The sequence below is a fragment of the Neophocaena asiaeorientalis genome, unplaced genomic scaffold (assembly GCF_003031525.2).
Source record: "Neophocaena asiaeorientalis asiaeorientalis breed wild unplaced genomic scaffold, Neophocaena_asiaeorientalis_V1.1 scaffold43, whole genome shotgun sequence".
Lineage (NCBI taxonomy): Eukaryota > Metazoa > Chordata > Mammalia > Artiodactyla > Phocoenidae > Neophocaena > Neophocaena asiaeorientalis.
In genome coordinates, this window is record NW_020173674.1 from 2,652,614 (window position 1) to 2,675,453 (window position 22,840).

At 49.5% G+C, this 22,840-nt stretch overlaps 1 protein-coding gene across 3 annotated transcripts in view; it reads left to right on the forward strand.

The window, feature by feature from the left end:
• The window catches only part of SHANK2 (SH3 and multiple ankyrin repeat domains 2), a 544,903-nt gene that overhangs the window by 4,711 nt on the left and 517,352 nt on the right, over nucleotides 1–22,840 (forward strand). For all 3 annotated transcript variants that reach the window (XM_024749302.1, XM_024749303.1, XM_024749304.1), the window contains exon 2: nucleotides 19,946–20,046. The gene's annotated coding sequence lies outside the window, so the exon portion shown is untranslated. The remainder of the gene's footprint in view (nucleotides 1–19,945; nucleotides 20,047–22,840) is intronic.

The following is a 22,840-nucleotide window of genomic DNA, read 5'->3' on the forward strand; positions in this document are numbered from 1 at the left end:
GACTCTCAACCACTGCGCCACCAGGGAAGCCCCCTTTCTTGTTTTTTTCTTATGTATACAGTCACCTTTATTATAATTCATGAATCTATTAGAAACTGACATGGATCTTTCTATTAAGACATCTAGATTCTCATGGGCATCTGCTTTCCACTCATTAGAAAATCCAGGTTTACTTGAGAATGGGGAAGAAAAGCCGATATCTTAGCGTCATTATGACAAGTCCTCACCTCATAGGAAACCTGAAAGGGTCTCTGGGCACCCCCAGGTCACAACACTGAGCTGTTTTCACAGACCTGCCCACACTCAAGTGTCTTCTGGAATATTCCTTCTAAATGTCAATGGGCACCTGGACAACACAACGTTTTATTGCTCTGCTGGTTTCTAGGGTGCAGGTCCAGGGTTAAATATTGTGCCAAACTTAGCATTTTCAAACTGTCCAGGCTTATCTTCCAAAAGTAGCGTATTACTCCCTTTACCAACTCTCTCTGCCAAATAGAGACCCAAAGCATTAAGTGTTAACTGCAAAGAAGTTAGGTGGGGCTCCGTTTCTCTCCCCAAACCTAGTTATTTGCAATCCCAATCAAATGCTAGCACCACACACGCAGGACAGTAGTCCTTCCTGAAAAGGCCAGAGCTGCAGATTTCATATGATGGGCCTCTCGGGTGAGGGGCTTCTGGCCCACCCCACAGAAATTCTGTTTGAGGCCCAAGAAGCAGGCCGGGAGCTCCCCAGAGGGTCCCACTGTCAGGGGTTCTAGGAACGCGGTTTGAGGAAGATGGTTGGCCGGAGTCCTGAGCTGCTGCTCCAGTTAAAAAGGCCTGATTTGGGAGGTGCACCTGGAGGCCTCCATCAGGTGGGTAATCATTGCCCACCCACAGTGGCTCTACCTTGCTGGGACAGCTTTCTTCCAAACAAACTTTTTTTTGCCTCTCGACTCCCTTAACATTGTTTTAAAAAAACTGTATGTCCTCTCACACGTTTCCTGCAACATTTTTGTATGAGAGAATTGCTGAGAGAATTGCACCCTGAATTACTTTATATCCACCCCAGATCCTTCTATGAACCATTTCCCTAGACTTCCCAGGCATTTTCAGGTCAGCCTTTAAAGGTGTGCTTTGTAGGTTTAAATATTTGCCGAGGATGTAGAATGTGGTCTGTGAGGTAAATATTGACATTTGAAAAGTAACTGTTCCCTAACTTTAACCATATCCACTGCGGCCTAAAGTGTGGCTTGACACCCACCTTTGCTTGACAGATACCTGGTGGGCCTTTAGGGGGTGTTTTCTCCTTTCCTTTCTTGGATTTATAGCCCCACTTCCCCGAGGAGTTTTATCCTGATATAATAGACTTTTATGCTTGTGGGTCTTTTATTAATCGATCGAGCATATTTCTCTGCAAGGAAAATAATACATACATTGATTTTTAAAATTTTCTGTAACCTCAAGTCACTAAGTATATTTTAAAAAGTCACTTCTGGATTGAGAAAGCCCTGTGATCAAACACTATATATACATTACAGAGTTTTAGAAATGGAAAAAGGAAAATGTTCCTGGAACTGCCTCTCTCAGCGATTGGGCGGTGGGTGTTTTTGGTATTTAAATTAAAGCTTTAGGTGAAGTTCCCCCTTTGTTTGGTATCTGGGAGTCCCCGCCCCACAAGATTCAGAGGCGGCTGGAAGGCCTTTCAAAAGTGAAAGATGGGAGGGGCTGCTGGGAAGAGGGAGACCCCAGGCCTCTCTGTGACTGAGCTATTTCAGAAAAGACTGATTCCCTTTAGACCGGACCCCTTGGAAAGGGTCCACGCACCCCAGTTTGGAGCCCCCTGCAGGGGAGGAGAGGGAAATGGGCAAGAACACAGCCCCGCCCTCAGGGTTCCGGCAGGTGATTCCCCCCTGGGGACAGCGGTGACACCTAGGTGACAGAGTGACACAGGACCTGTGTGCTCCACATGGGCCAGGCCCTGTGGATGGGGGTGTCCTGCCCCAGACTGTCAACACTCAGGGTTCCTCCCAGGGCTGCACAGGAGAAATGAGAAACAGGGCCCATCCTCCTGGCCAGGAGCCTGGACCGCCAGGACCCTTTCCCAGGGGCTCTGATGGGCCCATGGTGTGGCTTGAGCCTGAGGAAGGGCAGGACGGAGCAGTGGGGTCTGTGTCCTGCCTGATTGGGTCCCAGGAGGCTTGGGGCACAAGGAGAGGGTCACACGTCCTAAGCAGAGCTGAAGGCCGGCCTGGAGGAGGGAAGTGAGCCTTTGAACCTTCCTGAAAATTCAGCCTGGGATCCCTGCCCTGGGGGCGAGGAAGGCTGGGTGGGGGTGGAAGAGGCAGGTTGGTTGCACCCCGAAAAGCACATGGCACAGCAGCTCCTGTCCGGGAGTTTTCCTGACCACCCCCCATCAACCGGGGCGGGGTGTGGCAAACGATAGGGATTTGCCTGTAGACCCCATCAGCAGGCAGGCAGGTCCCCGGGAAAGGACTAGGTCTTGTTTCTCTGTATCCCAGGGTTCCGGAGGGGTACCGGTTCGGAGTAGCCCTGTCCTTGGAGCTGGACAGCATCAGTGGTTCCACACTTCCCCTCCCACATGTGTATTCAGCTTCCGGAAGTCACAAAACCAGTCAGGCCACTGGCCTGTTCTTTCTTGGCCTCACCCTGAGGGTTCAGACGGGGCCAGCCCGGTAGTTGCACTCAGGCCTGGCCGCTCCCTGCCACCCACATCCGGGATGTCGGTTCGTGGCAGGTGGCACGTGAATTTACATCCACCAAGATTACCTCTGGGATGTTTACAAAGCTGGTGCACTGGGACGGGAGGGTGGGGAAAAAATCAGCTGCGGTTAAATGCTTATTTTGTTAAAACTCGGAGTCCAGGTGAAGGTGGGGGCGGAATTCCTGAAGGCGGTTGTGGCGAGCCTGGCGTGTGGGGTAATGATTCTCCAAACCTGGGGTGGTGAATGGCACACTCTTGGTTCCCAAGAGTTTCAAGGCTTCTTGGCTTTCCTGCAGCGAAACGGTCCAGAAATATGTGGGATGAGGCCGCCTGGTGTTGGTGTGTTTTGATTCTCTGGGGTCCCTCCTGGGGATGTCCCAGGCTGGTGAGTGACAGCGTGGGTGTCTGTGCAGAGTCGGCAGGGTTCTGCTGTGCCTCTTGATCTGTTTCTCTTTCTGATGAGGTTCTTTGGGTCGTGGGGGAGGGACATCCGCTCAGACCAGGGTCAGGGATGTATTGGGGGACCCAGGACTGTCACTGTCACTGTGGGGCTAAACGGGCTCCCGGAGTTGTCTTTCCGTCCATCTCTCTCCCTCGGTGGACCATCTCGATGACTTTACATTGTGAACATCAGGGTAGCAGCGAGTGCGTGAGCTGTGCAAGGCTCCACGTGCAGACGCGCTCCATCCCCACCACAGACCCGAGAAATGGGCACTTGTATCCTCATGCTGGTTCTCCGGGGAGGAAACCAAGGCAGAGGGAGCTGACCTGACTGCCAGGACCCTCCACCAGGCAGCCGTCCACTCCAAGGTGCAGAATTAGGGACCCGTCCTGCCCCATCCTCTGTGTCATCTCAGGGGTGATGATGCCCAAGCTGACCTTTCTGCTCCTTTCAGGACGAGTGGGCCAGGGTAGCACAGGGCTTCTCAAACTTTTGGTCTAAGGACCCCACTCCCCTCTTTGAAGAGTTTTTTTTTTTTTTTTTTTTTGCGGTACACGGGCCTCTCACTGTTGTGGCCTCTCCCGTTGCGGAGCATAGGCTCCGGACGCGCAGGCTCAGCGGCCACGGCTCACAGGCCCAGCCGCTCTGCGGCATGTGGGACCTTCCCGGACCGGGGCACGAACCCGTGTCCCCTGCATCGGCAGGCAGACTCTCGACCACTGCGCCACCAGGGAAGCCCCATCTTTGAAGAGCTTTTAAGGACCCCAGAGAGCTTTTTGTTTATGTGTGTTGTATCTCCTGATATTTATCCTGTTAATTTAAAAAGAGAATTTAAACCTATTTGGTTAGTAATGCATTTAAAAATGACAATACTAAACCTACATGTGTTATTGTAAATAAAATATTTTTATGAAAAATAGCTATTTTTCAAAACAAGAAAAAATGAAGAGAGTGTTTTACGTTTTTGCAAAATCTCTTTACTGTCTGGTTTAACAGAAGATGGCTGGATTTTTGTATCTGCTTCTGCATTTAGTCTGTTGTGTAGCTTCTGGAAAACTCTGAAGTACACTTGGGACAGGGTGAGAGTGAAATAACAACTAACGTCTTAGTGTTATTATGAAAATGGTCTGACTTCATAGACCCCCTCAGAGGGCTTTGGGGGAACCCCCCCAGGGTTCCCTGGATCATACATTGAGAACCACCTGAAGAAGCATGGGACTGGCAACACGGACAGGGTGTGGGTCTGAAAGCTGGCTCTGCCCTGTAGTCGGGTGGATGTTTCTAACACGTGTCCCTTTTCTTGTCATTCAGGATGCATCTGTGAAGTTTAGTTGGGGACCCCAGAAGGTCATCAGGTGGTCCCCACCCCATGGGACAGGCCCGCTGGTGGCAGAGGCTAGGGTGGTGGGATGTGGGCTCAGCCAGGCGGGAGCTGGTTTGATCCACAGCTAGCACTTTGCTCTTAGGGGTGTGACTTGTGTGTGTGATGTCACCAGGCGCTAAATTGTGTGGCGGTGACAGGTGGGGAGCCATGGCAACATTGTAAAGCAAGAAGGCTGTTTTCTGCTACCAGGGTCCACATGCAGAGGGACCGGTGGACAGAGGTGGGGTGGGGGCACCAGGGCAGCCAGCGGGAGGGAGGAGAGAACTTTCCATACTTCTTCCTTTCCAATCTGGATGCTTCTGTTTTGTGCCTAATTGCCCTGGCTAGAACCGTCAGTACAATGTTGAATAGAGATGGTGAGAGAGCGCATCCGTGTCTGGTTCCTGATCTCGGGGGAGGGGAAGCATCCAGCCGTTCACCATTAGTTGTGATGTTAGGGGTGGGTTTCTTGTGGCTGCCCTTTATCAGGTTCAAGAAGTCCTCACGTCTTCTTTGTTGAGCGTTTGTATCTTGAAGCGCTGCTGGATTGTGTCAAATGCTTTTTCTGCATCTCTTGAGATGATCAGCTGCTTTTGGTCCTTTATTAATACGGTGTCTTACATTAATTGATTTTTTGATGTGAAGCCCCTTTTGCACTCTTGGGATGAATCCCACTTAGTCATGGTTTATAAGCCTTTTTATATGCTGCTGGATTCAGTTTTCTAGTATTTTGCTGAACTTTTTGTGTGTATGTGCATAAGAGCTATGGGTCTCTCGTTTTCTTGGGATGGTATCATGGTAATATCGGCCTCAAAAAATTGTTGGGAAGGGTTCTCTTCTATTTTTTGGAAAAGTTGGTGATGAATTGATATTAATTCTTTTTTAAATTGAAGTATAGTTGATTTACAATGTTGTGTTAATTTCTGCCGTACGGCAGAGTGATTCAGTTATCCGTATGCATACATTCTTTTTAAATATTATTTTCCATTATGGTTTATCACAGGATATTGAATATAGTTCCTTGTGCTATACAGTAGGACCTTGTTGTTTATCCATTCTGTATAGAATAGTTTACATCTGCTAACCCCAAACTCCCAATCCATCCCTCTCCCACCTAGCCTCCCCCTTGGCAACCACAAGTCTGTTCTCTATGTCTGTGAGTCTGTTTCTGTTTCGTAGATAAGTTCATTTGTGTCGGATTCCACATATAGGTGATATCACGTGGTATTTGTCTGACTTACTTCACTTAGGATGGTAATCTCTAGGTCCATGCCAAACGCAAATGGCATTATGTCATTCTTTTTCATGGCCGAGTAGTATTCCATTGTATATATGTACCACACCTTCTTTATCCATTCATCCGTCAATGGACATGTAGGTTGCTCATCCATATCTTGGCTATTGTGAATCGTGCTGCTATGAACATAGGGGAGCGTGTATCTTTCTGAGATACTAATTCTTCTTTAAATGTTTGGTAGAATTCACCAGCACGGCCCCCTGGGCCTGAGCTTGTCTTTCTGTGCGGTTCTGGATTTGTTAACTCGCTCCCTGCTTGGTCTGGGTATGTCCAGATCTTCTGTTTCTTCTTAAGTCACACTGGTTGGTTTGCATCTCACTGAAATCGATTTCCTCTAACCGTCTAATTTATTGTCATGCAGTTGTTCACAGCATCTCTTCATCCTCTCTTTTGTTCCCGTGAGGCTGCTAAGTGTCTCCCCTTCATTTCTGAGTTCGGTGATTTGAGTATTTCCCGCTTTTTTTTCCTGATCATTCTAGCGAAAAGTTGGTCAATTTTACTGACCTTTTCAGAGAACCAGCTTATGGTCTCATTGATTTTTCTCTATTTTTCTATGTTCTTTTTCATTAATTTTCACCCTCACTTTTATTATTTCCTTCCTTCTGCTGGCTTAGCGTTAGTTCTAGCCAGAGGAGACAAATAATGAGAAGGGAGATAACAAAGAGACACCTCTGTGGTCCAGGAGGGGAGGAGAGCTTGGTTAGGGGGCTGGGGGGGAGGGCTGGTCAGGGTGGGCCTCCCTGAGAAGCTGGCACCTGAGCAAAGACCTGAAGGAGGGGAGGGAAGTAGTAAATAAGAAGTGAAGAATTTGATGGAAATTGATGTGAAAACACTTATTTGCACTTAACATTTTTTAAGTTGTGTTAAGGTATATGTAACACGCAAGTCACCATCTTAACCACTTTAACTGTACAGCCTAGTGGCATTACACATTCACATTGCTATGCAACCCTCACCTCCATCCATCTCTAGAACTTTCCGTCTTCCCAAACTGACGCCTTGTCCCCATCCCATTCGGCACTCACTCCCCCTCCCCCTCACCCAGCCCCGGGCCCCAGCATCCTACTGTCTCTCTCTATGAATTTGATGACTGTAGGTCCTCGTATAAATGAAATCACACATTATTTATCCTTTCGTGTCTGGCTTATTTCACGGAGCATCACGTCCTCAAGTTTCATCCATGTTGTCGCCTGTCTGTGAATTTCCTCCCTTTTTAAGGCTCAGTAATCTTCCATGGTGTGGATGGACCACACTTTGTGTATCTTTTCATCCGTCCGTGGACACTCGGTTGCCTCCACCTTCTGGCTGTTGTGAGTGATACTGCCGTGAATGTGGGTATTCCAGCCCCTCCTTTCGGAAAGCACGTTTTGAAGCGGTGACCAGCCCGAGGCCCATCTGGTCTTGGGACTGCAGAGCTGAACCTCTCCCACCCACTTGCCTCACCCAGGCTGCTTTCGCATAGCAAGAGGCCCATCTTTCTTCTTGAATCTCTCCACAAAGCGGGAATGACTCCGTCTGTTGGAGAAATTGTGGAGCACGGTTCCTCCCATATCCTGTGTTCCCATCTCCCAAGGAGGAAAGGCCTGGGAACTGGGTCTCACCTTTGTGGGTTCATCCAGGTCTCGGGCAGGACCAAGGAAGGTGTCGGGGCAGAGAGAGAAGCAGGGAGGGGATGCCCTTCTGCAAGATGTCACTCGTTCACTACCTGGTGCCTTGTGGTGTCTCAGGGTTTCTCTGTTCCGAGTCATCCCTACCCTGTTGTCATGAGAGGTTCTGCTGTATTCTCTTCTAATAACTTTAATGGCTTGCTTTATATTCGTTTATTATCTTTATGCCATCAGGAGTTGGCCCTTGTGTCAGGCCGGGATGTGATTTGTCTGTTTCAGCACAGGAGGACCTGCCCCCGCCCCTGCTGGCTTTGCCTCTCCCCCTCTGTCACAGATCCAGCTCCCAAGCTCATTTGGGGATTGGTTTCCTATCGATCTGGCTCTAAGTCCACCATGTGTGTTTACAATCCCTTACAAAGGAGCTTTGAGACTTGGTGGTACGATCTCCTTTAGACCGCAGACAACCACGTTGCAAATTATTCCATTCTGTGGTTGAGAAAAGGAGCCAGTTCAGAGGGGTGGGTCAGCTCAGGGCTCCCTGCCAGCACATGGCAGGGCGGGTCAGGCTCAGACATGCCGGACCCAGGGGCTCAGCCGGACCAGGGTGACGCCAAAGCGCTGAGCCGGTGTCTTATCTTCAGCGACCGGACAGACGCTTCCCTGACAAGGGACCCAGGCTACCACCGAGCACTTCTGTCCATTCAGTGTGGTGGCACTAGCCACACGTGGCTGTCGAGCCCTTGAAACGTGGCTAGTGCCACAAGTTGAAGGGACGCTATTCTGTACGTATTGGTTTCCGGACGTATAAGTATTCGTTCCAACTGGGTTTTTCTCTTCTTGTTTGAAACATGGCTACTAAGAAATTGAAAACTGCGTTTGGTGGCTTGAATTCTACTGCCGCCCGCACGGGTTTGTAGCAGCCCTTACTGGGGGCTGGGATCGGCTTCCTTATTTCTTGTCCCCTGTCCCCCGCCACCCAGTCCCTCCTGCTTCTACCTTGTCGTCCCACTGTCTTGTTCTCAGATGGAGCCCCCTTCCTGCAGACGTGCTTCCTGGGGTTTAGCAGCCAAGAATCTTCACTGGAGGAAAAGGGAGAGAGGTGAGAACCTCTATCATCCCAGCCTTCTACCCCAGGGTGGAGCTCAGGCCCACCTCTCAGAGAGACTGGGGTGGGAGGGGACCCCAGAGCTAGTTTAGGATTGATCGGGGTTCTAGAATGTTTGTGCTGGGGGGGTCCAGGTCCAGCTTTGGGGAGAACACTGGGCCTCAGGAAGGAGAAGGGACCTGGCCAGGTCCCAGTAGGTTTCCTGCCGGACCCCAGGTCCCCAGGGCCGGGCAGCTTCCCCCAAACCCCGAGGCCACTGTGGGTTGGTGTAGACTCTCTACCCAGACCAGGCCCAGTGAAATAGCTTCTGGGGTTTATTCTCCAAAAAAGCTGGATTCTTACTGGAAGTGTCCGGGAATAATATTATTATTATTTAACATTCATTGCTGCCCCTAGACATATGGGCAGTTTTCTGGTCCCCGCTGGGGTGTCCACGTGGTCCTAAGGCTTTCAGGTTGTGCAGTCACCTGTGACACCCGGCAGATTCCCCAGCAGAATGTAACATGTGCTTGGCTGTGGGGTCAGTGGCCTGTGGTGGGGTTGGTGCTTTCCCAGAAGACAGGAAATACCTCCGAGGTAACAGACCATCCAGTCAGCTCCATGGTGCTCTGTGTTGTGAGGCAGAAATGATTTCTTTACCAGGCTTACTTGGTTACATCATAATAAATAAATTCCTGTTAAATATTTTCTATTAACAATGCCATCACATAAAATAAAATAAGATAAAATAAGAAAAAGAAAATAATAGCTACCTATATCCTTGTGGGTAGCTTGATTCACTGTTATTATTATTTGCATTTTATCGCCAGACTTTGTCAGAATATGTTTCATTGCCTACCGGTGCCAGGCACTTTCATGCCTGTGGTCTCGTGGCATCTTCACAATCCATCCCTGGGGGGAAGTATTTTTATGTCCATTTTACAGAAGGGGAAACTGAGGCCCAGAGAGGTGCATTGACTGGGGTTTTGAGCCCAGCAAGTGCCTTTGTGCTTTGACCAGGCCAGTCTCAGAGCTGGAGGGATGTGAGGATTTTGTCCAGCTTCTCTCCCCGTGTGTCTGTCCATCCTGGTGCCCAGTGGCCTTGACTGACCACTTACTAGGGAATCTGCCCCTGTAACTCAGTTTGGATAGCCCCCTCCCCCCACCTCTGGGATGGGGGAGGAGGATGTAGGCGGGGTCAGCTTCTCAAATGTGCTTCTGAACCTGGGCGGTGCCTTTGTCCTGGCGGGGATGAGCGTGTGCAGTGTTCCAGAGCATCCTTCTTCAAGGCCGTAGTCGGGGGTGTTTGGCCTGGAGGATTTTGGCCAGATGGGGAGTATAGCGCTGGCCAGGATGGGGCAGGGCTGCAGTTGTTTTACGTCTCTGCTCTTGCCCCAGGATCTTTGCAGCTTTGGGGAGTGTTTGCACGACCCTTGGTCCATGCTTGTGTGTCCTGCAAGTAGGTGGTGCCTGAGCTCTGCCACGTGACTGCTGTGTGTCCTTGGGTGAGCCAGCTGACCTCTCTGGGCCTCAGTTTTCTCATCCTGAAAATGGGGTAATAACACCTCTCCAGTGGCTTTGAGCATTAAATGAGATCATCTACATAAAGTCCAGACTGTTGTTACCGACCAGGGTTCTTGGCCTCCTTAATCAACAGAAATTCATCCGAGGCCAGACAAGAAATTCAAGCAAGGCTTTACTGGGCCCCCTGCTTGCCCACTCGCCGCGGGGTTGGGAGGCAAGCTGGTTCTTTATATGGGGGGGCGGGTAGGGGTGTGTCGAGGGGTCGAGCTGGAGGGGTGGCTTAGGGGGCTTGCCCACCTCTTTGTGGTGGTGTTGTGTGCAGGGGGCATGCTCAGTACCCTGCTTTTGGTCCCTGCTCTTCAGAAGCGGCAGTTGGGCTTTTTGGTCTGTTTGTACCTTGTTGTCCAGAATATGCCCCAATTGCACACTCATGTAGTTATTTTTAGTCCCTTATAGTTTCTTTGTATTTTGTAGCTGGAGGAGACGTTTGTCCAGGTGCCAGCACGGCGGCCCTGCAGCCAAGGGTCCCAGGTCCCCGCCTGTCTCACTCTGATGGGCCTTGGTGGACCCTGAGCTGCACTCATCGTCATTATTGGCAACACCTGTATGTACTTGCTCTGTTCAGATTGGACCCGCGTCACGCGCAGGTTGGAGTCTGCCAACTCGCTCCCGCTGTCCCGTTGGGACAGCCTGTTCAGGCCCCGCTGTGGATTCCCGCCCCGTCTGGTCTCTGCAGAGCCTCTGGCCTCGGCTGTAAGTGCACCTGGTTTATGTAGGGGCTCCGGATGACGGGGTGGGGGGGACCCGGCAGTCCTCCAGGGTACCTGTTGCCCCTGCAGGGGTCATCAGTAGCCTTGGGGGCCCACCTGGGCTCCTCCGCTCCCTGGTGTGTCCACGGAAAGTTCCCACGGAGGGTTTCTCAGCGAGGGGCGCTCCCCCGCCCACTGCCCCGCAGGAGCCCCAGGTGGCCGGGCCGGGCCGGGCGGAAGGTGCTGCTTCGAGTGGACCTTCCTGGCTCTCAGATGATGCTCTTGACACGGATGTGCTCTCGTTCATTTGAAATTTTATCCTGCCATCTTTTATTGAAGAGGGAGGAGAGGACCTGGGAGGTCGGGGTGGAATGTTTATTAAGGTAGTCATCCAGTTAAGAGCCCTTTCTGAAAAGCCTGCAAGATGACGGGGCCTTTGGCGTAGGACAAACCAGAGTTCAGTTCCGCTTTGCGGATGCTGCCTGCGTGGACCACCTGTGTGGCCTCGGGCATGGCCTGATCCTCAGCTGTGTGGGATGGTAACGCCCACCTAATCAGTAACAATTAGATGGAGCTTGTGTCAGCTAACAGCCTGCGGAACAAAACACTCCGAAACTTTGGGTAAAACGACCACTGTTTATTTCAGGGCCAGAGAGTAAATATTTCATGCTTTATGCCGTACAGTCTCTCTACAAAGCAAGAGCAGTCAGGTGAATGGGCATGGCTGTGCCCCAATAAGACGTTATTTAGAGAAACAAGCTGTGGGCTGACTTCGGCCCACAGGCCAATCATTTGCCGACCCCTGGTTTATTTACCTCGCAATGTGGAAAGTGGACCATTTGAGTAGGACTCCGATGATTCCTGAGTTCACCTGCGGTCAGCTGGTGGGCAGGCCTCACTCACGTCTCCCGGGTGGGCTGGTCGTTGGCAGGGGCCGGGGGGTAACTGCATCATCCATCTCTCACCCCGCCACGGGCCAGCCTGGCTTGGTCACTGGGTAGTAGTTGCAGGGCTCCCAAGAGCGGCGAGAATGCATCCCTTTGCTCTGGCCCGTTTGGTTGAAGCGAGCATGATGGCCAATTCTAGGGTCATTGGGAGAGGACGTCCCCAGGCAGAAGGTCCAGGGAGGCGCGCACCCCGTATGGGTTTGGTGCAGCCCCGTCTGCAGCTAGGCTCCCCCAGCTGCTGGTCATTATAATCACCCATCATCGCGGGCACCAGTGGAGGGGCCAGCTGGGGTTTCACGCTTTTAGGGGTCACGGGCTCTGTGGTTCAGCTGGCAGGCGTAATTAATATTTTAACTTTGTTTCTGAATAATTTTACACGAGAGCTGTTACTAAGCTCACTCCCACCTGCACTTTTGCCCTCTCTGGTAATGGAGCCGGGACAGAGGAGAGTTAAGAGCCTTCCGTGGGGGTCAAGGGCCACGGGGACTTCCCACCGGGTCCTGCTTTTGTGAGGAGCGATTTCCCGGAGGCAGAAAGAGGCAGGATGGGGCAGCCGGGCCCTGGCTCTGGTCCCGGCTGGGCCGCTCAGCTGCTGTGGGACCTCGGCCTCGGTTTTCTCATCGGGAGAATGGGTAGATCAGATGACTTCAGCAGTGGTGTACGCGTTCCCGCCGCTCCCCGAGGGCTGTGGAAGGTTGCTGTGACAAAAGCCGAGGATCAGAGAGTTTTCCCTTTTCTCCTCGTTCCTGAAAGTGTTGGCATTTTGCCTCGTTTTCAGGGTTTTTTCCTCCCTCGCTCTGTAAAGTGGATTCTGAACCCTCGTGAGCGGTCGAGAATGAGGCTGTCTTTTATTATTGAGGTGAAATACACAGAACGTAAAGTCAACCATTGAAAACTGTACGGTTCAGTGGCATTTAGTACAAAAAGGGCTGGTTTTCATCACCCCGAAAGGAAACCCACAGACAGTCCCTTCCAGCCCCTGGCAGCCACCCGTCTGCTTTCTGTCTTTACGGATTTGCTTGCCCTGGACATTTCATGTAAGTGGATCGTACGACGTGAGGTCCTTTGCGCTCGGCTTCGTTCACTGAGCAGAATGTTTTTAAGGTTCGTCCACATTGTAGCCTGTGTCAGTGCTTCATCCCTTTTAATGGGTGAATAATACTGCCTTGTATGGATAGAGCGCATTTTGTCTGTCTTTTCTTCCGTTGATGGACCTTTGGTTGTTTCCACTTTTTTTTTTTTATTACTTTGGATCTTAGTTTCCCGACCAGGGATCAAACTCGTGTCCCCTGCATTGGGAGCATGGAATCTTACCACTGGACCCCCAGGGACGTCCCTGTTTCCACTTTTTGACCGCTGTGAACGATGCTGCTAGAACATTCCTGTACCAGTTTTTGTTGGAACAGCTGTTTCACCTTTGGCAGGATCAGGTTCCTCGCTAAGGGGAGGACCTGCAGTATGGGGCCATTCCCACTGCCTTTCTGGATGAGAGGGAGGTGGTGACATTTCCTCTGTTTTGGGGTGCCCGTGGGGGGGGAGCCACCTGTGCGTGGTCAGTTAATCCTCAGGACTCCAGGTGGCGTCTTCATGCATTCCCATTTCACAGAATTAGCTGGCACGCGGTCGGGGGTGGTGGCAGAGCGGGGCTGGAACCAGGCAGATTGACTCTGGGAGCCCTGGTCTTCCAGAGAAGGGCCCGCGGGGCTGGGGCAGCCGGGTCTGTCCAGGGCACAGGCTAGCGCCTCCTTACTCCCAGCCCAGGACACTGGCGCTACTCTGTGCCTGGGCCGTACCCTGGGCGTTACAGAGCTGTTATCAGAACGCTTCACGGTTACGATTTCCATCTCCTTAGGAATGATGGGATGGGCACTGCTAAAAATAGCTGCAGAACGCTGCCGGCTAACATTTTAAAATAGTTCAATAATTTAGTGATTCTCCATGGGCGACAGGGAGGATCGCTCTGAAGTGGGTGCTTTTAAAGTTTCCTAGAACCCAGTCACTGCTTGCTTTTTTCAACAATTTGAGGTATATTTCACATACCATGCAATCCACACATTTAAAGTGTATACGGTGGTGTATTTTTCGTGTATTCATGGATTGTACAGCCATCACCACTATCAATTTTGGGATATTCTGGTTCCCCCCAAAACAAACCCCGTACCCATTAGCAGTGCCCCCCCATCCCCCCTCCTCTTCCCGGACCCCGGCAACCCTTCATCTGCTTTCTGTCTCTGTGGATGTGCCCATTCGGAGCAGTACAATGTGTGAGGTCCTTGTGTGTCTGCCTTCTTTCACTTACAGCGTCGTGCTTTTTAGGGTTCATCCACGTGGTAGCGTGTGTCAGTGCATCGTGTCTTTTTGTGGCCGAATAAGATACCATTGCACGGATGGACCGCATTTTATTTATCTAGTCATCAGTTGGTGGACATTTAGGTTACTTCCACTGTTTGGCTATTAGGAAGAGGGCTGCTATGAAGATTAGGATACAGGGTTTTGTGTGGACATGTGTTTTTATCTGTTTTAGCTCTACGCCTCGGAGTAGAATCATACGTCTTGGGTCACATGGCAACTCTCTGTGACCTCTTTTCATTAGTTTCATTTTCCACAAGGTACTTTTTAAAATAAAAGGAAACTATTTTAAAAATAATTGCAATTCTAAGAAATAATACAGAGCTGTCCCCTGTACCCTCTACCCAGTTTGCCCCATGACTAGTATCTTGCAGAACTAAATGGACAACATCTCAGCACAGGGACGTTGACAGTGACACGGTCAAGATGCAAGTGTTTCCATCAGCACCCGGATCCCTCATGCTGCCCTTTTATAGCCCCACAGACTCCCTCCTACTTCACTTGCTTTTCAACCCCTGGCAACCACTCATCTGTCTTCCATCTCTATAATTTTGTTATTTCAGTAATTATACAGAAGTGGAATCACACAGTAAGTGACTTTCTGGTGTTGGCTTCTCTCTCTGTCATCAAAACTTCATAGAGATTGTTGCGTATCCGTGGTCCCTGCTTTCTTATGCAGGGTAAGATTCCATGGTGTGTATGCGTCAGTTTGTCCAACCCGTCACCCTTGGAGGGGCACCTGGGTTGTTTGCAGTTTGGGGTTGTTACGAATAAAGCTGCTATAAACATTAGTTTTCAGGTTTTTGTGTGAATGTGAGCCTTCATTTCTCTGGGATAAATGCCTACGGGTGTAATTTCTGGGTCGTATGGTAGTTGCATGTTTAGATTTTTAAGAAACAGCTACAGGGTTTTCCTAATGGCTGTCCCATTTTGTATTCCCACCAGTAATATGAGAGTTTGCCCATTTTCTCACAGAATTTTACTGTTTTCTACTTTAGCCACTCTGGTGTGGGGATATGTCCCTGAGGTTTTAATTTGCATTGCTTTGGTGGCTAATGATGTGTGTGTGTGTTTTTTTTTTAAGATACACTGAAGAAGCATTTAATTAAACGATTTATAATTTCTTGATGTTTCATTGCACTTTAAAAGGCATTATGGCTAATGATGTTTTGAACATCTTTTCATGTGCTCTTTTGTCATCTCGCTATCCTCCTTTGTAAAATGTCTGCATGTCTTTTGTCCCTGTTTTAATTGGATGGTTTGGTTTTTATCCTGTTAAGTTTTGAGAGTTTTTTATATTCTGAACACTAGTCCTCTGTTAGACGTGTGGTTTGCAAACATTTTCTCCCAGTCTGTGATTTGTATTTTTATCTTCTTCTTCACAGAACAAAAGGTTTTAATTTTGATGAGATCCAATTTATTGATTTTTTTTCTGTGTGTGGATTGTGCTTTTGACATCCTTTTGGCATTCCTAACCCTAGATCCTGAAGATTTTCTCCTGTGAGAAGTTTTTTTCCAAAGTTTTACATTTTATATTTAAGTCCACGATCCGTTTTGAGTTGATTTTTTAAAAATTGAACTATGGTTGATTTACAATGTTCTGTTAGTTTCAGGTATACAGCAAAGTGATTTAGTTATACATATATAGATATTTATCTGTTCTTTTTCAGATCCTTTTCCATTATAGGTTATTACAAAACATTGAATACAGTTCTCTGCATTATACAGTATGCCTTCGTTGTTTATCTGTTTTGTATACAGTAGTGTATCTGTTAATCCCAAATTCCTAATTTATCTCTTCCCCCACCCCTTCCCCCTTTGGTAACCATAGTTTGTTTTCTATGTCTGTGAGTCTGTTTCTGTTTCGTAGATATGTTCATTTGTGTCATATTTTAGATTCCATATGTAAGCGATATCATATATTTGTCTTTGAGTTACTTCACTTAGTAAGATAATCTCTAGGTCCATGCATGTTGCTGCAAATGGCATTATTTCATTCTTTTTTATGGCTGAGTAATATTCCATTGTATATACGTACCATATCTTTATCCATTCGTCTGTTGATGGACATGTCCTGGCTATTGTAAATAATGCTGCAGTGAACATTGGGGTGCATGTATCTTTTCGAATTAGCGTTTTGTATGGATATATGCCGAGGAGAGGGATTGCTGGGTCATTGTGTAAGGCTCACACTGATGGCTGTTATTTTGTCTATCAATGCCCGGTTGCTCCAACGCCCTTTGTTGAAGGGGGCCATCCTTCCTCCATGGAGTTGCTTTTATGCCTTTGTCAAAAATCAATTGGGGGACGTCCCTGGTGGTGCAGGGGTTAAGAGCCCACCTGTCAATGCAGGGGACACGGGTTCGATCCCTGGTCCGGGAAGATCCCACATGCTGCGGAGCAACTAAGCCCGTACGCCGCAACTACTGAGCCTGCGCTCTAGAGCCCGTGAGTCAGAACTACTGAGCCTGCAAGCCACAACTACTGAAGCCCATGCACCTAGAGCCCGTGCTCTGCAATAAGAGAAGCCCCCGCTTGCTGCAACTAGAGAAAGCACGCGGGCAGCAGCGAAGACCCAAGGCTGCCAAAAATAAATAAATACAAATATAAATAAAGTTATAAAGAAAAATCAGCTGGGTGTATTTGTGTGGGTCTGTTTCTGGGCTCTCTGTTGAGTTCTGTTGATCTGTGTCCCTATCTGTCCTCCATAACCACACAGCCTTGATTACTCTGGCCGTGTATGTCTTGACATCGCGTAAACTGATTGCCCTCACTTTATTCTTTTCCAAATTCGTTTTAGTTATTCTGGTTCCTTTGCTTTCCCATGTAAATTTCAGAATAATATTGTCTACATACACACAAAAAAATCTTGCTGGGATTGTGTCCCACCCAACTCTTCCCAATTTGGGAAGAGTTGACATCTTGACTGTGTTCCACGATCAGGGTATGTCTCTCCACTTCTTTAGATGTTCTTTGATTTCTTTCACCGATTCGTGTAGACTTCATTGTACAAGTCATGTACGTGTTTTGTTAGATTCACATCTAAGTATTTTATTTTTTGAGCAGTTGTAAATGGTATTGGATTATCAGTTTTGGTGGCCACATGTTCATTGCTAGTATGTGGGGATACAGTTGACTTTTATATGTCAATCATGCATCTTGTGACCTTGTTCACAACTCATGTATTATTTCTAGGAGGTGTTGTTTTGGCGATTCCTTGGGATTTTCTACAATCACGTCATCTACAAATGGGGACAGTTTTATTTCTATCTTCCCAATCTGTATGCTTTTTATTTCCTTTTCTTGCCTTTTGTGCTGGCTAGAACGTCTACCCCTATGTTGAATGAGAATGATGAGAGCAGACATCCTTGCCGTGTTCCTCATCACAAAAGGAAAGCATTTAGTCTTTCCCTGTTTGGAATAATGTTAGCTGATGAGATGAACTTTTGCAAATGCTCTTGATCAAGTTGAAGAATTTCCCCTCTTCCTATTTTTGGGAGAGATGTTGTCACAGATGGATGTTGAATTTTGTCAAATACTTTCTCTGCGTTGATTGCTATGACCATGTGATTTTCCTTCTTTAGCCTGTTGGTATAGTGTATTACATACATTTATTTTTATTTTTTAATTTATTTTTAAAATATTTATGTATGTACGTATGTGGCTGCATCGTGTCTTATTTGCGGCACATGGGATCTTCGTTGTGGCATGTAGGGTTTTTGTTGTGGCACGCGGGCTCTAGAGTGCACAGGCCCAGTAGTTGCAGCATGCGGGCTTAGTTGCCCACAGCACATGGGATCTTAGTTCCCTGACCAGGGATTGAACCTGCGTCCCCTGCATTGGAAGGCAGATTCTTAACCACTGGACCACCAGGGAAGTCCCTATAAATTGATTTTTTAAAAAAATATTGAACCAGCCTAGCATTCCAGAAATAAACTCTACTTGTCATGATATATAATTCTTTTCATATAATGCTTAATTCTATTTGATAATATTTTATTAAGGATTTTTTATGTCTATATTTATGAGAGATATTCACCTGTGGTTTTCTTTTTTGTACTCTCTCTTTTTTTTTTTTACGCGGGCTTAGTTGCCCACAGCACATGGGATCTTAGTTCCCCGACCAGGGATTGAACCTGCGTCCCCTGCATTGGAAGGCAGATTCTTAACCACTGGACCACCAGGGAAGTCCCTATAAATTGATTTTTTAAAAAAATATTGAACCAGCCTAGCATTCCAGAAATAAACTCTACTTGTCATGATATATAATTCTTTTCATATAATGCTTAATTCTATTTGATAATATTTTATTAAGGATTTTTTATGTCTATATTTATGAGAGATATTCACCTGTGGTTTTCTTTTTTGTACTCTCTCTTTTTTTTTTTTTTTAATAAATTTATTTGTTTGTTTTTGGCTGTGTTAGGTCTTTGTTGCTGCTCGCAGGCTTTCTCTAGTTGCGGCGAGCGGGGGCTACTCTTTGTTGCGGTGCGTGGCTTTCTCATTGCGGTGGCTTCTCTTGTTGCGGAGCATGGGCTCCAGCCGCGCGGGCCTCAGTAGCTGTGGCTCGTGGGCTCTAAAGAGCAGGCTCAGTAGTAGTGGCACACGGACTTAGTTGCTCTGCGGCATGTGGGATCTTCCAGGACCAGGGCTCGAACCCATGTCTCCTGCATTAGCAGGCGGATTCTTAACCACTGTGCCACCAGGGAAGCCCTGTACTCTCTTTATATGGTTTTAGTATCAGGGTCATATTTGTTCCGCAAAATGGATTGGATTCTATTTTGTGGAAGATACTGTGTAGAATTGATGTTTGTTCTTTAAACATTACATGGAATTCTTCTGTTTTAGCCGGCTCGTTTTGACATCACTCTCACAAGGGAAGTGTTCCTGCCAGATGGAGGTAGATGTCCAGCTTCCTCAGTTGACCTCTATTGATACCCAAGTGGGGAGGCTTCTGTTATTGCTGGTGGGGGAGGGGACCTGCTCCCCACGTGGTCTCCACTGATACCGTGGTGGGGGGTGGTCTCATTCTTGCTGGTGATGGGGAAAGTCCTGACTCTCCTTTAGCCCTCTTCTGACCCCAGTCCAGCAGAGTGAGGTGGGGGCGTGAGGGAGGGATGCCAAATGCTTGTGGAAATCCAGGCTCCCCGAATGGAACCAGAGGATTTGTTACAGCTCGGTAGGGAAGAAAGTCCCAGCTTCCACCTCGGTTTATTTGATCCCCCCCAGTGGAGGTTTGGGTGCCTCATGGCAGCCGCACAAGGGGAAGCCCAGGCTCCCCCCTCGGCCTCTGCTGCTATGAATCAGGGTGGAGGCCACAGTTTTCCTGTGATATCTGGGTCGAGTAGAGCAGCTATTATCTAAACGTAGTCCTTTTCGTCTGCCATTTTCCTGGCGTTTTGGCTGGAGAGAATAGTCATTCACTGCGGCTTTTTTTTCTGCTTCTACTGGTGTTTCTGGGTTTCTGACTTCTTATCTCCCAGTCTGGGATATGAGGTTCTCCAGCCCTTAGAACCAACCACCGTGCTGTTCCCTGGGTCCCTGGTCCCGGCCCATGCTGCCTTCTCTCTACCTCTCAGAATCTTATGTTTCTTTCCTATACGACATACTGGGGTTTTCGTGGCTCTTCCTGGGAGGAGTAGGGAAATTGCGTCTACTCCATCTTTCCGGAAGCAGAAGCGCAGCCCCTGGTTTTCAGCTCAGAGATATCAGGATGCACTTGAAGTTTTAACCTCTGCCTCTTGGGGCCTCCATCTCAGCGGTCCCCAACCTTTCTGGCACCAGGGACTGGTATCCTGCTGTGCAGCCCGGTTCCTAACAGGCCACGGGCTGATGGGGACCCGTGTGCTATCGGACCATGACCTGGTTGTCTCTTGCAGCTCTGGAAATCTCTCCTGTCTCCATGCCTTGACCCACTGGAGTGCAGACGGTTCCTGTTCCAAGAGACCTTTCTGCGGGGCCCAGTCTGACAGCACCTCTGGTGAGTTAGAACATCTTCTTCGTGTCCTTGTCACCTGCGAGCCTATCTCCATTGCCATGGTGTGGTTCGCCTCATCCCTTTGGCACTGCGGCCAGAGGATGGCCAGTTTCTCACAGTCAGGGCCCAGGTGCTTGTGTCAGGGTGGGGAGAGGGTGGGTGGAGTTGCCCTTGGCGCTGGGGGGACAAGCCTGCCCCTTGGTGCCTGGCTAATGTGACCTTGGGGGAATTATCGGGACTGTGGCTGAGGCTCCAGGTCTGGCTCCTTGTCTGTGCTCTGAGATGTCCAGGCTGGACTCAGCCAATGTGGCTGAGAGTGGATGATGGGGGAAGTGTTACAGGTGCCCCACCTCCATTTTTGCTTGGATCAGGGGACACCTGTCTGTGTCCGGCACAGGGACCACGGAGGGAAGCCCACAGTCTGTGGTTCCGCAGAGCCGAGATATGCCCTGTGCTCAGAGTCTGGTGCCCAGAGCTTGTTATATGTACTCCACTGGCATCGTTTCATCTGTAATATGTGCTTAAACTTGGCATTTGCTGAATGTTGCCTAAAGGCTGGGCTTTTACCATGACTGACCTCATGAAGAAAGGGAAATGATTGCCATTCTCAGGTGAGGGGAGAGGCTCCCAGCAGTTAGACACACTGCTCATGGACTACTTGGTCCTGAGAGGCTCCATCCAGCCCTGGCTGTGCACAGCCTGGGCTCCTTCTGGTGTGACACCCGGCCGCCCAGCCTGGCTCCGCGTACTGGGGACCAGAAAGGCAGGTCTGTGAGGTCCACTCCTCGTTGGACACTGTTTCTCAGGCTTTATAAAAAAATATCATTGCCTATCCATGGAGACATTTTGGACCGTTTTTCCAAATTGTCCACCCCAGTGAAATTTTAATACTATGGAAAGGTTGTGTATCTGTTCACGTTCTGCTTGTATATCTGTGCCTCCTACTTAAAAACACTATGATCCGTCTCACCTTCCAAGATTCCATTGAGAGCGCATGTCCCAGACTTACAAACACAGCAGGCAGGAGCGGAATGTCGGAGCCACTGCCCCTGCCCTGGTCCTGGTCTCCACTGCTTTTGGGGGTCGCCTCCTAACTGGTTTCCTACCCCCAGCTTCCCAGCTCTGCAGTCCTGCCTGAAATCCAGTTCAGACGCTCTCACTGTCCTTGTTGAAGCCTTTCCGTGTGGTCGTGATTCCCTCCACGTGCTCTGAGCTTCTCTGGCCTCTGCTCTTGCCCTCCCCCGGGCGCACACGGGCATTCACCTGGCGAGCGGTGGTGATGGGGCCCCATGGAGGACCAGCCCCCGCTGTCTCTGCTGAGTGGGCAGAGCCTACAGTCCCCTTGTCCTCTGTTCCTCCCCGATGCTGGATGCTGGCCCCTCGTCGGGAACCCCCTGGCTCTGAACCCCACGGTACCTGCTCACTCACTGTGGCTCAGTGGAGAGGTGACAGATGGATGCACACGAGATGCGTGACTCTAGTGGAGGATGTGGCAGCCCTTTCTTCTAGAGGCAGAGCAGCCTCAGAGAAGGAGGGTGTCCAGGTTTGAGGGAAGGTCCCGCACTAGGCTGAACCGTACATACAGCGTTGTCCATAAGGCCTGCCTTTGACGTCCTTGGGATCGGGACTTGGGACTTACATATCATTCATTATGGTGGCAGCTGGTGGCAGAGCACTAAGCCCCCGTGCAGCGTGTTTCTGCATTTGTGGGTCATCCGCCTCAGGCCAGATGGGGGGCTTGTTGGTTCATGACGAGGTCGAACCTCTCTGAGCCTGGGTTTGCACCAAGGCCCTCTGACCTCCTCCAGGTTTCTTCCTGAGAAAGGACACTTGACCATTGGATCTGAGCGTTTGCTTGTCACCATTCCGGTATCTGAGGTAGGGTGCCGCCCGGGCTGGGCCTGCAGCCTCTTCTTAGAGAACTGTTATACTTACCATTGGCCCCAAGCGGTGGGAGCATTTGATTTCAGGATCTGTCCCTGTGACCGTGGTCAGTGATGTACAAGGGGAAAGAGAAGAGGAAAAAACTGGACCGGACGGCCCTTTCAGGCCAGGAGTGGACGTGTTGTAATCTTGGTTTGCCGGCCAGGGCGCTTTTCGCCCACACAGCGGGCTGTCTCCAGGCCAGGGGACCAGGTGTTCATTGGGAGGTTAGGCCTCTCAGCTGGAGGAAGGATGGTGGCCCTTGTGCTGTGGACGGGGAGGGTTTCCATCTCTCGGGAGTGGATCTTCTTGAGCCCAGGAGGTGCTGCGTCCTGGGTGTGGACGTAGCTGAGGCAGAATTCTCCATCAACCTCAGGTTCATCTGGGCTCTTCATCTCCCTCTCAGCTGCTTCTCCTGCATCCTCAGGTGTCCCACAAAGCAGCCCTGCCCCTCAGCGGCCTCCGGGTGTCCTGGGGCCTCCATTCATCATGGATGCCCCCTGTGTGGGCGCCTCACCGCCCCCCTGCCCTGGCTGAAGCATCACCTTACAGGTGAAACATTCGTCACTTAATAAACCCGTGTGGATTCTGGGTTTCAGACCTTTCGGAGTGATCCGCTCCTGCTGCCACTTAGAAAAAATGGAACGTTACCCTTGCATGGTAATTTAGTGGGTAGCCAGATGTCACGTGATGAGTGGCAGAAGGGTTCCACTTCAGAGTAACAGAATTAAGGTACAGTGTTGTGTATTCTCACCCGTGATTCAATGAATCACAGATGGAATGAATTCAAAGATTCGGTTTTTGTGAAGTGGTCTTTATTACTGCCTCAAATTACTTTTTCCACTTGTGGGTATAATCACACCCCCCCCCCCCA